The sequence below is a fragment of the Tupaia chinensis genome, unplaced genomic scaffold (assembly GCF_000334495.1).
Source record: "Tupaia chinensis unplaced genomic scaffold, TupChi_1.0 Scaffold000211_1, whole genome shotgun sequence".
NCBI classification, from domain to species: Eukaryota; Metazoa; Chordata; class Mammalia; order Scandentia; family Tupaiidae; genus Tupaia; species Tupaia belangeri.
In genome coordinates, this window is record NW_006159686.1 from 2,233,286 (window position 1) to 2,247,693 (window position 14,408).

A 14,408-nucleotide genomic window follows, 5' to 3' on the forward strand; every position below is an offset into this window, starting at 1 on the left:
GCGGGGTCCAGGAGGCTCGCTGGGCGTGGGCGAGCATTTCCGTGGCAAAGGGGCAGGGTCAGCAGGTCTGGGGAGCTGCAGGTGAGGTTGCCCAGGAAGGCAGAACTAAGAATCTGGAGGAGCCGGTGGGCGACGGTTTTCGGTTTTGAGGTAGGTTCGGGGTCAGGGCAGCCTTGTCTCAGGGGCGCGGCCCGGCTGCTCCCCGGGCCGCGTGGGAAGTGGCACTGAGCGTCGCAGACAGCTGTCTGAGCAGCGCGGCCGTCTCGCCCCTCGCCCTCTGCCCAGGCCGGCCTCGCTCGGTACAGAGCCCCGCTTCCCACGCCGCCTGCACCCAGGGCCGGGCTCTGCTGTAATCCGTGTAGCAGCCCTTCCCGCTCACGGGGCTCTCCTGGGCGTCGCTGGCCATGACACCTGGTAGCCGTGGCTGCCGAGAAGTGCCGTCTCGCGTCCTCCCCCTAATTACTTCCCCGGTACGATGACCTCCCCGTCGATCTCCCCCCGGGAGCTGGCCGCGGCTCAGGTGAAGCTCGAAGCCTCCCGGCCCCGGCGCTGCTAACGACGTGAACAGGTAAGAACGTGTCCCTGCTCGGGTACCGGAGTCAGAGGGAAGGTGGTGCACGTGCCATCCGGGCGGCGCCGAGCACAGCCCAACTCCGGAGCTGTGGGCGGGAAGGCAGCGGAGCCGGACCGGGTGAGGTCAGCAGATCCGGCCCGAGAAGCATCGGCAGGACCTGCCGTTCCCCAGGGTGTTCTCCACCCCGGGCTCCTCTCCCTTCTCCTCCCCTCACGGGTGCCGCAGGAGCTTGCTCCAATTCCTTCGAGAAAGCCAGAGCCCGGGGTCTCTCCTTCCTAGTGTCATCCCTGGGGTAATGCGCACCTCCTCTGGGTCACGAGCTCCCCTAAGCCAGGCGTGAGTACCTCGTTTTAGTCCGCAGAGATCCGTTCAGGAGAGACAGCCAACAGCCCTGGCCAGAGAGGCCCAGTGAGCTGCTGACCATGCCTGGAAGCGCTCCGTGTTTCCGAGCGACACATGGGGACGTCTGTCCTTTCATGTCACATCCACCCGTGATGCCTGAAGCCTTGGAGCTGTCTCGTGACCATGAGGGGAGAGTGCAGAGGGAAAACCCACACTCGCTGAAAGGCAGAGCGGAAGCTGGGAGGAGCCTCGTCTCGCAATGCCTCCGTTGACCGTGGGATAGTCCCGGGCAGGAAGATCTTGTTCTGAGGTCCGAGCTGTTTGGAGGCGGGTGACGGGAAGGACCCCTAGGTGCACTGCTCCTTTCTGGAGGGGACTGTCCCCTGACCCGGCCTGGCATGCTGTGCTCAGTCTGGACAAGTCGGAAGGCCAGCTAGTTGTCTTTTCTGCTTTCCAGCTGCAACCCCTTGGGGTGGGGTCCTGCTGACCACAAAGTCTTCCCTCTCCTCCAGGCCCGGGAAGCAACCTTTGGTACCACGAGGAGAAGCAGGCAGAGACACAGGGGTGACACCTGGAGGACAGGGTGGAGCATTTACTGTTCCCCCCCCCCCCCCCCGCCGCTCTGGCTACGACAACCTTGGGCTATGTCACAGCCGGGGGGAGGGGGGGCGTGGGCAGGGCGTAATGGGGACAGCAGACACAGTCACTGCCAGGCCACACTCGTAGGTGACGGCTTGGAGACCCGAGAGCCTTAGGCTGTCCTTGACCAGAGGGATAAGATCGCAGCTTCTCTCAGCCCAAACTGCTTCGTAGTAAAAAGGAAATGACTTTATTGGACGCAGACCTCGAGTCGTCCACTTTCATCCCTCAAAGCATTGTACGTGCTCCCAATGTCCGGAAGGCAGGCGTCAGCGGCCCGCGGCCCTTTGAAATGGGAAAGTGTATTCTCTCCCCGGTGATGACGGTCCGACCTGCGGGGTGCAGGGTGCGGTGGGGTGGGGAGCCATCCTCCGCTTTCCCTCAGAGGAGGGCACTCGTGGGACGGGGGAGCAGGAGGTCCCATGTGGGGTGGGCCGGGACCAGGATGTGAGGGTGGGGAGGCTGGGAGCGCTGGAAGGGACCCCCCACAGCCTGCAGGTGGCCTTGTCCCATCCGTCCTCCCTCCTGTCCCCGGGTCCTGGGGCAGCGGGCTCCCCAGCCACAATTCACGCGGCTTCCACCGTAGTTGTCACCGATCAGCCCTGCGGAGCTGAGTTCCCGGCCTGGCTCGCTCCCTGCACGGGGCAGCTCCATGTGCTGGTCTGTCCCTGCTGCGCTCCCAGCGTGCTGCTAGGACATCACCACTGCCCTGCAGGACGCCGCTGCGTCCCCTCCGGTCCCCGGGTCAAGGGCCTGCTTTCCGCCTGCCGCTCTGCCTCTCTCTGGCAGTTCACAGAAATGGCGCTCCCCTGCCTGGCTGGCTTCTTCCCCCAAGGGGGCTGTGCTCGGGGTTCCCTGTAGCAAGGCTGCCAACAGCGTCAGTGGAGCTGTCGTTGTGGCTTCCTTACTCCGTGTCCGCGGTCGGTGAGGCCCGGGCCTCAGAGGCTTCCCTCCTCTCAGTGCGCTTCCACGCTCCCCCGGGCTGAGGTCTGTGCACGGGACGCGCCTTACTGCGGGAGCCTAACTAACCCCCGGCTGCCTAGGAGCACCGGCCAGTGTCTTTCCTCTCTCTGGAGAAAGCAAAGAGGGGGTAAAGGACCCGGTAACCTGGACACGATTGCAAACTTGTCCGAGCCAGGTGTCTCAGGGCGCCCAGCTGAGCTCCGCAGGGGCCTGCCCCCACCACAGAGGTCAGCTGCTGCATTCCGGCCCCACACTGGGGTGCAGGCTTCCCAAAGCAAAGGAGAGCAAGCTTCGCGCTGCTGCATAGTAAGGAAAACATTGCTTCTGCAGCTTCGGGCAAAATTGACAAAACTGACAGCGAAAGACAGGAGACATTTCCTTCCTTGGTAATGAGGCTGGTTCTGCCTCGGGTGAAGACTGCTTCCAACCCATTTATGACGTCCCGCCTAAGTGCACCTGAGCAGGAGAGACCGCAGCGCCCGCCTCGCCGCCTGCACGGGCCTTTCCTTCATTCTGGGGCCCGGGCGGGAGTGAATTACAGGGTTATTCAAAGCTGCTTCGCCATAAGCCTTGACAAAGTCTTTCGTTTAAAGAAAAAAATGTCCTTCATTCCAGAGTCTCACCGTTGGCTGTGGTGGGAATGCCGGCAATCTGTCTACACCGCTGCTGTGTCCGTGCACCGGGTGATTGGAAAGGTTTCCCCGGCCAGGGAAGGGGAATCGACCCTGCTGCAAATCCCTGGGACAGGATGGCTGTCGCGCGGTGGGATCCCATGGAAGCAGCGTTGGAGCCCGGGCGTGGCGTCAGTGACAGGGCTTCCAGCTCACCCCGGCACCTGGGCACGCTTTCGGAGGCTGGAGACCGTCCGTAAGGCTGTCTGCTGGGCAGAGGGTGCAGGCGCTGAGAGAGATTTTCTCACGCAGGGCCATGTCTCTCGCCCTTTCGGGCAGGCACACATGCGGCCAGTGTTTCTCCAGCTGCGCGCCCCAGTCTCAAGAACAGGGTGGGGGAGAAGGGCTGGTGGGGTGAATTCTCACTCTCTCCCTCTGGGTCTCTGTGGCAAGCGCATGCACCCTATGGCACACACAAAAAGGGAAAAAATAGCAAATCCCAGGCAACTTCTTTTTCACCCACAACATTCCTGACCTTTTTGGCCTCAGATTTACTGAAACTTAACTCCCTTAGCACCTGAAGTCACCACTCGGTGGTTTTTAGGAGCCTCCTAGCCTCTGGGCGTCCTCACCGCCTCAGCGCGGTCACTCCCCAGTTCCCAGCCCCAGCCCTGGCGGCCGCTCACCTGCTCGCCACCCCCGAGTCTGCCCGTCCTTGGCAGTGGACAGGGAGGCGACACTCACGGCCTGGGTCTGCTGCTTGCACTCGGCATCCCGTGTCGTGGTCATCCGTGTAGTCACGGGGCCTGTGCTCCGTCCGCTGTCCCCGGGTGGACTGCCGTCTGCCCGTACCCACCGGTGCGGACACGTGTATCCTTTGTGCCGGCTGTGTACACGTTGTCACGTCGTGCGTCTCCATCCCTCTGCGGTGTATACCCAGGAATGGGAGGGCTGGCGGCCTGCCGGCTGTGTAACCTGTGAGGGACAGCCAGCTGCTCCCCGCGGCAGTGCGGGCGGCCCCAGGCTCTCCACCCTCCAGCCCTTGTTAGGGTCTGTCTAATAAAGCCGTCCTGTGGTCTGAGGCAGCGTCTCCTAATGGCGCACATTCCTTGTAACGTGAACAGCCTGTTGTGGGGACAGGAGACCAGCATGTCCGCGTCCCTAGGAGTGTACCTGCCGGTCTCCGTGCTCCGTCACATGAGGCTGTCAGCACCCAGTCTGCCTTGGCCCTCGGCCAAACGTTTAAGTCATGCTCGAGCCTCAGCATCATGAGCAGCACCACAGTGGATTCCCAGACGCCCGTGCTTTTCCCCAGCAGGGCTCCCAGGAGACGCCCACCTTCTGCAGGGAGTGGGTCCCCCTCTGCCTGTGCGGCAGGTGCTGGTTACCACGGCCCCTCTGCAGCAGGGGTCTCTGTGGGCAGGGCGTGCTCAACATGCACATGCTAACTCCTCGGAACAAGCGTCTGCAGAAACCCGAAAGGGACTCAGAGGGGAGCATGGTATCAGTGTTGTCCCTGAACCAGGAGGACCTAGCCTCAAGTGCCATCGACTTGCCTTCTGTCCGGAAAAGGGATTATTTGCGCCCATGAAGGCTGAGCACAGCTGGGGGTGCTGTCGGCTCTGCCCGGGGAGTGCAGGCAGACGTTCCGCGTCACTGACCCGCCGACATCCCAGAGCCGCCCCCTGGAAGCCCATCGGTTTATATAACAGGGAAGATCCCGTTATCTTCTCCAAGCACCTTTGGCCAGCACAGTGGTGGGGGTAAGAGAGGGAGTGGAGATTTGCCATTTTTTTAAAGACAAGATGTCAAAACCACAGAAATATTGATTCGGACAAAGAGTGTCCGAACGTAGTCTCAGGTTGTTTACTTATGCTGCATCCTCTTTGTGGAACCCACCTACAACCCACAAGCCCCCACTTCTGCATGTCCCACCTTTTTGGGCCAGACCAATGGAAATCTCTTCACTAATTTTGTCTGTCACTCTCAAAATCAGATAAAAGGAACCCCTGTACCTGATCACCCCGAGAAAGGCATGTTTGCCTCCTCTCCGGGCCTAGGTCACTCATATTCTGCTTAGAAATAAACCACGTTAATTATTAACTTTTTAGAGTTGGTTATTTTCTGGCGCCGTGCCGGCTGTGTAACCTGTGAGGGACAGCCAGCTGCTCCCCGCGGCAGTGCGGGCGGCCCCAGGCTCTCCACCCTCCAGCCCTTGTTAGGGTCTGTCTAATAAAGCCGTCCTGTGGTCTGAGGCAGCGTCTCCTAATGGCGCACATTCCTTGTAACGTGAACAGCCTGTTGTGGGGACAGGAGACCAGCATGTCCGCGTCCCTAGGAGTGTACCTGCCGGTCTCCGTGCTCCGTCACATGAGGCTGTCAGCACCCAGTCTGCCTTGGCCCTCGGCCAAACGTTTAAGTCATGCTCGAGCCTCAGCATCATGAGCAGCACCACAGTGGATTCCCAGACGCCCGTGCTTTTCCCCAGCAGGGCTCCCAGGAGACGCCCACCTTCTGCAGGGAGTGGGTCCCCCTCTGCCTGTGCGGCAGGTGCTGGTTACCACGGCCCCTCTGCAGCAGGGGTCTCTGTGGGCAGGGCGTGCTCAACATGCACATGCTAACTCCTCGGAACAAGCGTCTGCAGAAACCCGAAAGGGACTCAGAGGGGAGCATGGTATCAGTGTTGTCCCTGAACCAGGAGGACCTAGCCTCAAGTGCCATCGACTTGCCTTCTGTCCGGAAAAGGGATTATTTGCGCCCATGAAGGCTGAGCACAGCTGGGGGTGCTGTCGGCTCTGCCCGGGGAGTGCAGGCAGACGTTCCGCGTCACTGACCCGCCGACATCCCAGAGCCGCCCCCTGGAAGCCCATCGGTTTATATAACAGGGAAGATCCCGTTATCTTCTCCAAGCACCTTTGGCCAGCACAGTGGTGGGGGTAAGAGAGGGAGTGGAGATTTGCCATTTTTTTAAAGACAAGATGTCAAAACCACAGAAATATTGATTCGGACAAAGAGTGTCCGAACGTAGTCTCAGGTTGTTTACTTATGCTGCATCCTCTTTGTGGAACCCACCTACAACCCACAAGCCCCCACTTCTGCATGTCCCACCTTTTTGGGCCAGACCAATGGAAATCTCTTCACTAATTTTGTCTGTCACTCTCAAAATCAGATAAAAGGAACCCCTGTACCTGATCACCCCGAGAAAGGCATGTTTGCCTCCTCTCCGGGCCTAGGTCACTCATATTCTGCTTAGAAATAAACCACGTTAATTATTAACTTTTTAGAGTTGGTTATTTTCTGTGGACATGAGTAAACAAGGCCTTTTCTTTCTTTCTTCATCTTTTTGATTTTGCCAAAGAGTGCATGCACTCACGAGAGACAGGACAGGGGAAGGACAGGAAGAAAGGACCCCCAGGGCATGTGGTCCTACCAAGGCCTTGTGTCCTCCATGTCCCCATCCTGCTGGTATTCTGGGCACACATGTACACATGCCCAGAGTGCTTTTCAAGCTGCCAGCTCTGAGACTTGAACCATGCCATTGGCCACGTGGGATCCATTATCCTTAACCCCCCTGCCATGGGCTGGTCCTAAGCTTTTGCTTCATGCCTGTACATGTCTACGGTGCCAGGAGTGAGCGGGGAGCAGGTGTTTATAATCACTCCCACCCCAGGTACCTGCCGGCAGCTGGGGGGTGATCAGGGGTTATCGGGTGAGCAGGGGTGTGACTTCCGACCTCCCAGTCCTCAGTCTGCTGCCATTTGTGAGCCTGCGCTGTCCACCCTCTGCTTGCCCCAGCTGAGACCCCGTTCCTCTCTGGGTCATGGGGTCAGATAGCGTCGGGGGAAGGAGCTCACCCCGGAAGGTGGACCTTTGGCCCAGACAGCGTCAGACACCCTCGGCCGCAGCGAGGACTTGGGACATGGTACTCCCACCATAGAAAGGTAAACTGAGGCAGAGGGTGTAAAGCAAGAGGGTTTGTGTGAGACACCCCGGCTGCCCGGGCCGCACACTGAGGTCTGAGTCCTGAGCGGTGTCAGAGGCAGACGTCGGGCAGGAGGGGAGGGGAAAGCGGGGATGGCTGTCCTTCCGGGACCGTTACCCTCGGCCACCAGGGCTTTGTCAGAAGAAGCTTTGTTTTCAAACTTGGATCTCTGCCTCCGAGAGCCTATTTTCTACATGCAGGTGTGGACGGAAGGGCCCGTGAGACCCGGAGTTCACTCTGCCTCGCCGTCACCGGGGTTAATACTGACACCCAAGCTTCAGAGGGAGTGCCCTTGTCCCCGCTCCCCTCCTCCACCTCCGGGGCTCAGGAAACAGTGATATGCACGCTCCGGGACCCGGGCTTCCGCGTGGACTGCTCGGCACAGGCTGTGTGCGTGCGGTGGACCTGCTGGGAAAACAGAGCCAGCAAGGCTCTGGCCTCTCCTCCCGGCTCACAGGAGGCCGCGGCCAAGGCCTGGAAGCCGCAGGAAGACTAGCCTGCTCGTCCTAGTCCAGGAGGGAGAGGAGACACGCGGGCCCTCTGCCCGGGGGCCGGGTCTACACACGTGTGATGAGCCCGTCCCTAAGAGAGGGACCGCTGTGCCCCGGGACGTGGGGCCTGTACTCTTTGATGTGGAACTCAAGTATGGAGGTGGCGGCTTCGAAGCAATTAGAGCGCATTAACATTTTTATGAAACACACATTCGGACAGCACGGGGAGAAGCACCTGAGCGTGGGCCTGGCGGCGGTCTCCATGGCAACGCGGCTTTCCTAGTCCCAGGCTAACCGCTGGCCGTCACTCAGCGGCAGGCCCTTGGGACTCGCGCCCACCCTGCTGATCAGAATGGCCGGCCAGCGCTCCTCCTCCAGTGTGCCCTCAGCAAACTGCGTCCCAGAGGGAGACGTCGAGCTGGTTTGCTCTGAACGAGGCTGGAGAAGGCGCCTCGAAACATCCCAACGTGTCTCCTGGGCCATTCCCATCAGTACGGGAAAGACGACGCTGGCCCGGGGTGCAGACTCCCATGCTGGTGAGTGCTATCCACCTCACCCCGCGGTCATGGGCCCAACGTGAGCGTGTTAAGCGGGTCCCCATGCCACTTGGGCATCTGAAAGTCATGACTGTGACCGTTAGGCGGATGTGTCCCTGACCTCACCTCGGCACTGTGGGACCACCCAGAAAGCAGGCTCTGGCTCTGGGAGTGTGCAGAACACAGCGGGACCCTCACAGCACCCACGTTGTTCTCCTGCACCAGGGTGCGTGGACAGCAGGCCTGCACAGGCAGCTCTGCCCAGGCCTTGCGAGCAGCCACTCCCCAGTCTGCTCTGGGCCAGGGCTGGGCACACAGACCTTGTGGTCCTCCCGTCCTGCTGCCTGTGCGGAGGGCCTGGGTCCAGGTCCCTGGAACCTGACTGAGAAGGGGGCCCAAGCCCTGGTGGACACGTTAGCCAGCTGGACTGCCCTCCTGAAACGCCACACCCTGGGTGATTCGGCACAGGGGTGCATGTTCTCCTGGCTCTGGAGGGCAGTCAATACCACAGTCTGCTTTAGAACCTTCCGGCCACCCCCAGAGAAAGCCCGTACCCTTAGCCGTCCTTACCTCTGCCTCGTTCTCGCCGTTTTCCTTTCTGTCTGTTCGGACGAGTCCCATCAGTGGGGTCGGACAGGATGGGGCCTTTTGTGTCCGGCTTCTTGTCACTTAGTGTGGTATCTCAGGGCTCGCCCATGCCGGGGCTGTGGCAATGCGACCCCTCGCGATGGCTGGCGGATAGATGCCCACGGTTTACCCTCTCACCATGGGTGAGCACCGTGGGCTGCTCTGAGTGGCGGGCCGTGGAACAGCGCATGCTCCGTGGACTCCTGTCACCCGTGGGGTACACACCTAGGAATGAATCTGAGCTGGGGTCTAGCTGGTCCTCCAGCGGCCGTGTGTAACCAGCAGCTACGGGAGACGCAAAGCTCCGCTGGCCGGCTCCGGGGTGACGCTGTCGACCTGGCCACCCAGATGTGGCCGTGCCCCTGGCTCACCTTGGCCATGTGCTCAAACACGTCCACCTCCGCACAGGCCTGGCATGCGGCAGCCTTCGCTGTCCTCCTCGTCATTGCCATGTCACTCCCATCCCCACCCCGGGGCTTCTCACCTGGGGTTTTGTGTCACCTGTCTTGGCCCCAGAAGCTCTACTGAGGGTGTGTTCTGTGGAGCGGCGGCATCGGCCTCACCAAAGAGCCGCCTGGATCCCAGCATCTCAGCTCCGCCCCCAGACAGCTGAGTGACATCTGCCATGGACAAGACCCGCAGGCGGCGCTGTGCACGGCAGGCTGGAGCAGACTGGTTTTCGCAGGCAGGCTTGCACGGCCGGCTCCACGTGACGCAGAGCTCGGACAGAGACGCGGCTCGTGGGGTCCCAGCTTCCTGGACACCACAGCTCCAGCCCTGCCACGACCTCGGGACAAAGCCACTAGTTTATGCCCGGTTGGATGCGTCTAATAACTGGCCCTGACATCCCTGGGTCTCTGAGACGGAGCAGGCACTGTTACTGAGACTGGAGCTCGCAGTTCTGTAAGGATCGGGAAGAGCTGAACATGTCCTGGAGAGAATTTGAGAGAGGTCCAGTTCGTCAGCTTGTTTGTAGTGACAGGTCACTCTATAGGGATTTTACAGACACCTTCTTTTTCAGCAACCCATATTGATCATAGTAAATTTGGAAAATAAATGAAAGCATGAAAATAAGTTACTCAGAAGAAAAACTGCCCCAAAATAGCTAGTTTTTCTCTGCAAATACACTTACGTGTGCACGCAGACGTGCACACACTTTCACAATGTGAGATTAGGACCGGATGGCATACACTGTTCTGTGAACTACTTTTCCCTCAAAATATTTTAAAAACATTTTTCAGATCCACAGAGTAATTTTTTTTTACTTTAAAGTCACCAAAATAACCCTGGTTGTGGCAGGCGGAGTAACGGCCCCCGAGATGCCCACGTCCCAGTCCTTGGGCCTGTGAATATGTCACTGCGTGCCAAGGTGACTGCATGGTCACATCAAGGTCAAAACCAGCTGGCCTTGAAGGGGAGAGGACCCTGGAGTAACGGGGTGTGACTGATGCAGTCGTGGGGTCCTCATAAGAGGGACGGGGACAAGAGTCAGGGGTGACGGCAGATGCAGAAAACCACGAGGCCGGCGTGGACGACGCAGCAGGGTCGCTCCCCGAGACGGTGTGAGGCGGCTGCAGAAGGCGGAGTAACGGCCCCCGAGATGGCCACGTCCCAGTCCTTGGGCCTGTGAATATGTCACTGCGTGCCAAGGTGACTGCATGGTCACATCAAGGTCAAAACCAGCTGGCCTTGAAGGGGAGAGGACCCTGGAGTAACGGGGTGTGACTGATGCAGTCGTGGGGTCCTCATAAGAGGGACGGGGACAAGAGTCAGGGGTGACGGCAGATGCAGAAAACCACGAGGCCGGCGTGGACGACGCAGCAGGGTCGCTCCCCGAGACGGTGTGAGGCGGCTGCAGACCTGGTGATGGAAGGAGGGGCGACTCCGGGAGCCGGGAGGCAAGGAGGCAGAGTCTCCCCAGAAACCCCGGACCACCCATCCTGCCCAGTTGCTTCTAGCCCAGGGAGACCCACTTTACACTTTGTCCATAACCGTAAAACAGTTCACGTGTGTGCTTCACATTTTCAGAGGGCATCCGTGCTCAGCGGAGAGACCGCGAGAAGGCGAGGGAGAAGCACTTCCCTGGGGCGTGGCCACACTGCAATCCTGCCTCCACTTCTCCCTCGCTTTTTAGAGAGAGACTTTTGCTATAGGGTGCTTGCCAGAGAGACAGAAAGCAAGAGATCACTCCCAGGGGGGATGGCCATGCCACAGTTCTCCTCTGAGATTTTGAGCATGCATGCACATGCACCTGATGTGATTTTTAACCTGCTGGGTCCAGGACTTAAACTGTAGTCGACTACGTGGGAGTCCAGCAATGTAGCCATGACACCACCTGCTGGCCCCTCCATTTCTTCCTCTTGTTGGGATTTGGGGCACGCATGCATGTGTACTGGCATGTTTTCTAAGCCACCAGGGCTGGGATTTGAACCCCGCCATCGGCCATGCTCCATCCAGGTTCCTTCCCACCAGGCCATGGGTCTAGCCCATGTTGTGTTGCTTTAAACCAAGTCTAAGATGACTTGTTACAGCAGCAACAGGAATGCGAAGAGCTGCCAATGAACAGCAATGTTCTTCTGCAGCCACCCCACTCTTCTCGGAAACCTCTTCCTTAAAGCAATCATGTTCAAACATTTCTGAATTCAGCCATTTGATGAATTGTCCAAAAAGCATCATTTGCACATACTGTGCTTTTGTCGTCGTTTTACCAGCTTCAGACGTCACGTGAGGATTCACGGCTGTACAAAATATTGTCCCATACCACCCTGCCAGCATTCTCACCCCTCCTCACAACTGTCAACGGTCACATCATTATTTTTAGCTTCTCACCTGGTCACGTATATACATTTAAAGAACATGTAGGAGTCTCTACCTGATTCACCAATATTGGATTTTGTCTTGTGGTGCCCACACAGCAGACAGGAGTACAAACGTCTCTGATGTGATTTTTGCCTCTCTTTTCTTTATTTTGTTAACTGACCCTTGGTTTGATAACACAAAGTTCAATCATTTTTACTCTTTGAAGAAAAAAAACTCCTGATCCCAAACTCTCTGTCCTAACTGAAAGTCAATTCTAAAGGTTAAAAATGAGCATAAAATGCGAAGATTATTGTGCAAATTAAATTTTCCCCTCCATCATAGACAGTTCTAGAATATAACGGTCCCTTCTTTGGTTCTAGTAAAAAGATGTCACACCATCAACTAAATAGCAGTCACGCTTAGTCTCAGAAGGCACATGGACACAGAAGAGATGTTGACGCCCCTCGATCAGGAAGCGGGGGACCTGATCGCTTACCCACGAACACGAGCTTCTTACAGTTTACTGTTCTTCCTGGGATAACCGCTGGCTTCCCCTTTCTTAGAGAGAAGAAATCAGCATTTTCATCACTTTGCTAAGATCTTCCAGTTTGGGGACCAGCAGATGGCATAATGGTTATGTTGCTGGACTCCCACATGGCTTACTGTGGTTTGAGTCCCAGACCAAGTGGCTTGAAACACACACTGAGTGTGTGTGTTTGTGCATATGCCCCAAATCCTGAGAGAAGAATGGGGGAGAAGGGATTGTGGTGTGGCCATGCTCTCTGGGGGTTGATTTCTTGGTTTCTATCTGTCTGTCACTATCTTTCCAGCGAGTGCACATGCCCTATTAGCAAAAATCTCTCTCCAGTTTTTTTCTCATTCCCATCTTTCAAAATAAATCATTCTGTTTTTCTTCTTGATATTCCTTACTGAGACATCGACAGCTTCTTCCACGGTTTACTTTTCCTCTCAATTTACCTCTTCAATGAATGAGAGAGAGAGAGAGACAGAGAATGAGAACTCGCGACAATGAGAGAGAGAGAGAGACAGAGAACGAGAACTCGCGACATCGTCTTGACATCACAATCCACCCTCAAACATCAGCCAACCCCAGACCACAGGCAAGCGTACACAGGTGTGCTCAGGGGGTCGCCAGACTGGAACCAGGAACCGTCCCACATGGGACTATCTTGCTGGTCACGTTTGCCTCCGTGCCACCACCCGGCCCCTCTTGCTTCACCTTGAACAGTGCCTCCTGCCCACTGTAGACATGCTACCTGTCTTCCCATCAGTTGGCTGGGCTGTTCCCAAAGTCCCTCGGACCCCACTTCTGCAGGGTCTCCATCCTCATGTTCATCCACAGTACCTTTTTGCAAATGGGTAGGATTTGGGGGGGGCTTTCATGTCTAAAGATGACCACTTTTTCTCACTCTGCCCCTCTCTGGCTAAATAAAAAAAAAATTACAAAAAATAAAGTTTAAAACATTAAAAAAAAAAAAAACCACAGGCCTTGAAACTTGCATTATTTCTTTAATAAGTTTCTCCTCTGTTCTCGCTAGTGTCTCTTAACTCCTTATCATTTCTGTCTTGCTTTACATTCTGGGAAAAGTCCGCAAGTTTATGCTCGAGCTACTCAACAATTATTGGTCGAGGCAATGCTGTGTGTAACTTCCCAGGAGCAGAGAGGCTGCTCTCCGATGCTGCCTTGCAATGTCCCTGCTTTCTGGGTACAACGGCTCTGGCGTGACCATCGGGTTCTTGGCTCCCTCTGTCCTCGGAAGTACTTTCGTTTCCTGTGTGGCGGTTACCATCTTCCTTTTACTCCCCCTTGAGGTTTTCTCTTGTGTCTGCTCCTCACTGGCAGTCTGTTCATTTTCTAGCAGGAGAGCCGCAGGTTGTTAGCTGCTCCTTGGATTACGGCGTTTAGACACCGCCAGCTGCTCTGGGTACATCTGTGTCCCTCACATCCTCACCAACACGGAACCGCAGTAGAAGAACTGCAGCAAAAGAATCGCCCGCTTGAAAGACGACAGGTGATGAGCCATCTCACCGCGATCATTAGAACGGATCTTCACATTTGCCGACACTTTGTCTTCTTTCGCCAACTGGCAAAGATTCAGTGAGCGGAAGCAAAGCCACGTGGAAGGAGAGAGGGCTGGGAGGGAAGTCCTCTGGCAGCTCTAGTCTTCGTTAGACTGTCCTCCCCTGCTTCCCCGTCTGGGTACCTCACTCCCCCTTCCTCCCGCCCCGTCAGTCACGTCGCACCTCCTGCGCTGTTACTCTGTTCAGCTGGAAAGGGACATAAATCAGGCCAGGCCGGACTGGAAAGAATGACTTCTCCAAGCTGCAGGAGATGCTCAGCTAGTGAGGGGCGGGACCTTCTGGCAGCTGTCCCCCTCCCTCCTCGGGTCTGCTCTTGCCACGGCGTTAGGCATTTCTACCTCTTTTCACTCCATTGCTCCAAATGAAGAGCATTCACCAAAGTACAGAGACACCTTTTGGAAGTTGTAAAGCAAGTTCCTTAGAAATGCAGGCAAAGACAGAATCAGACGAAAAGACCTCATTATGTGGGTAGGCCTGACAAATTCAGCCTTGTGCACGGATCAGGGCTGTCAGCGGGTGGGAGGGACAGCAGGTGTGTGGGAGGGACAGCAGGTGCGTGGGAGGAACAGCAGTGGGGTGGGAGGGTCAGCAGGTGTAGGTGGGAGGGACAGCAGGTGCGGGTGGGAGGGTCAGCAGGTGTGGTGGGAGGGACAGCAGGTGTGGGTGGGAGGGACAGCAGGCGTGGGTGAGAGGGTCAACAGGGGTGGGTGGGCCCCTTGTATTTGGAGGTTCTTCTGCCGC

The 14,408-nt window shown here is 57.3% G+C and overlaps 1 long non-coding RNA gene across 1 annotated transcript in view; it reads right to left on the reverse strand.

Moving 5' to 3' along the window:
• Positions 1-1,520: 1,520 nt before the first annotated feature.
• The window catches only part of LOC102467998 (uncharacterized), a 15,139-nt gene continuing 2,251 nt past the window's right edge, over positions 1,521-14,408 (reverse strand). The window contains exons 3-4 of the long non-coding RNA XR_003549218.1: positions 8,709-8,990; positions 1,521-4,104 (exon numbers count right to left, since the gene is read on the reverse strand). This is a non-coding gene — a long non-coding RNA (uncharacterized LOC102467998). The remainder of the gene's footprint in view (positions 4,105-8,708; positions 8,991-14,408) is intronic.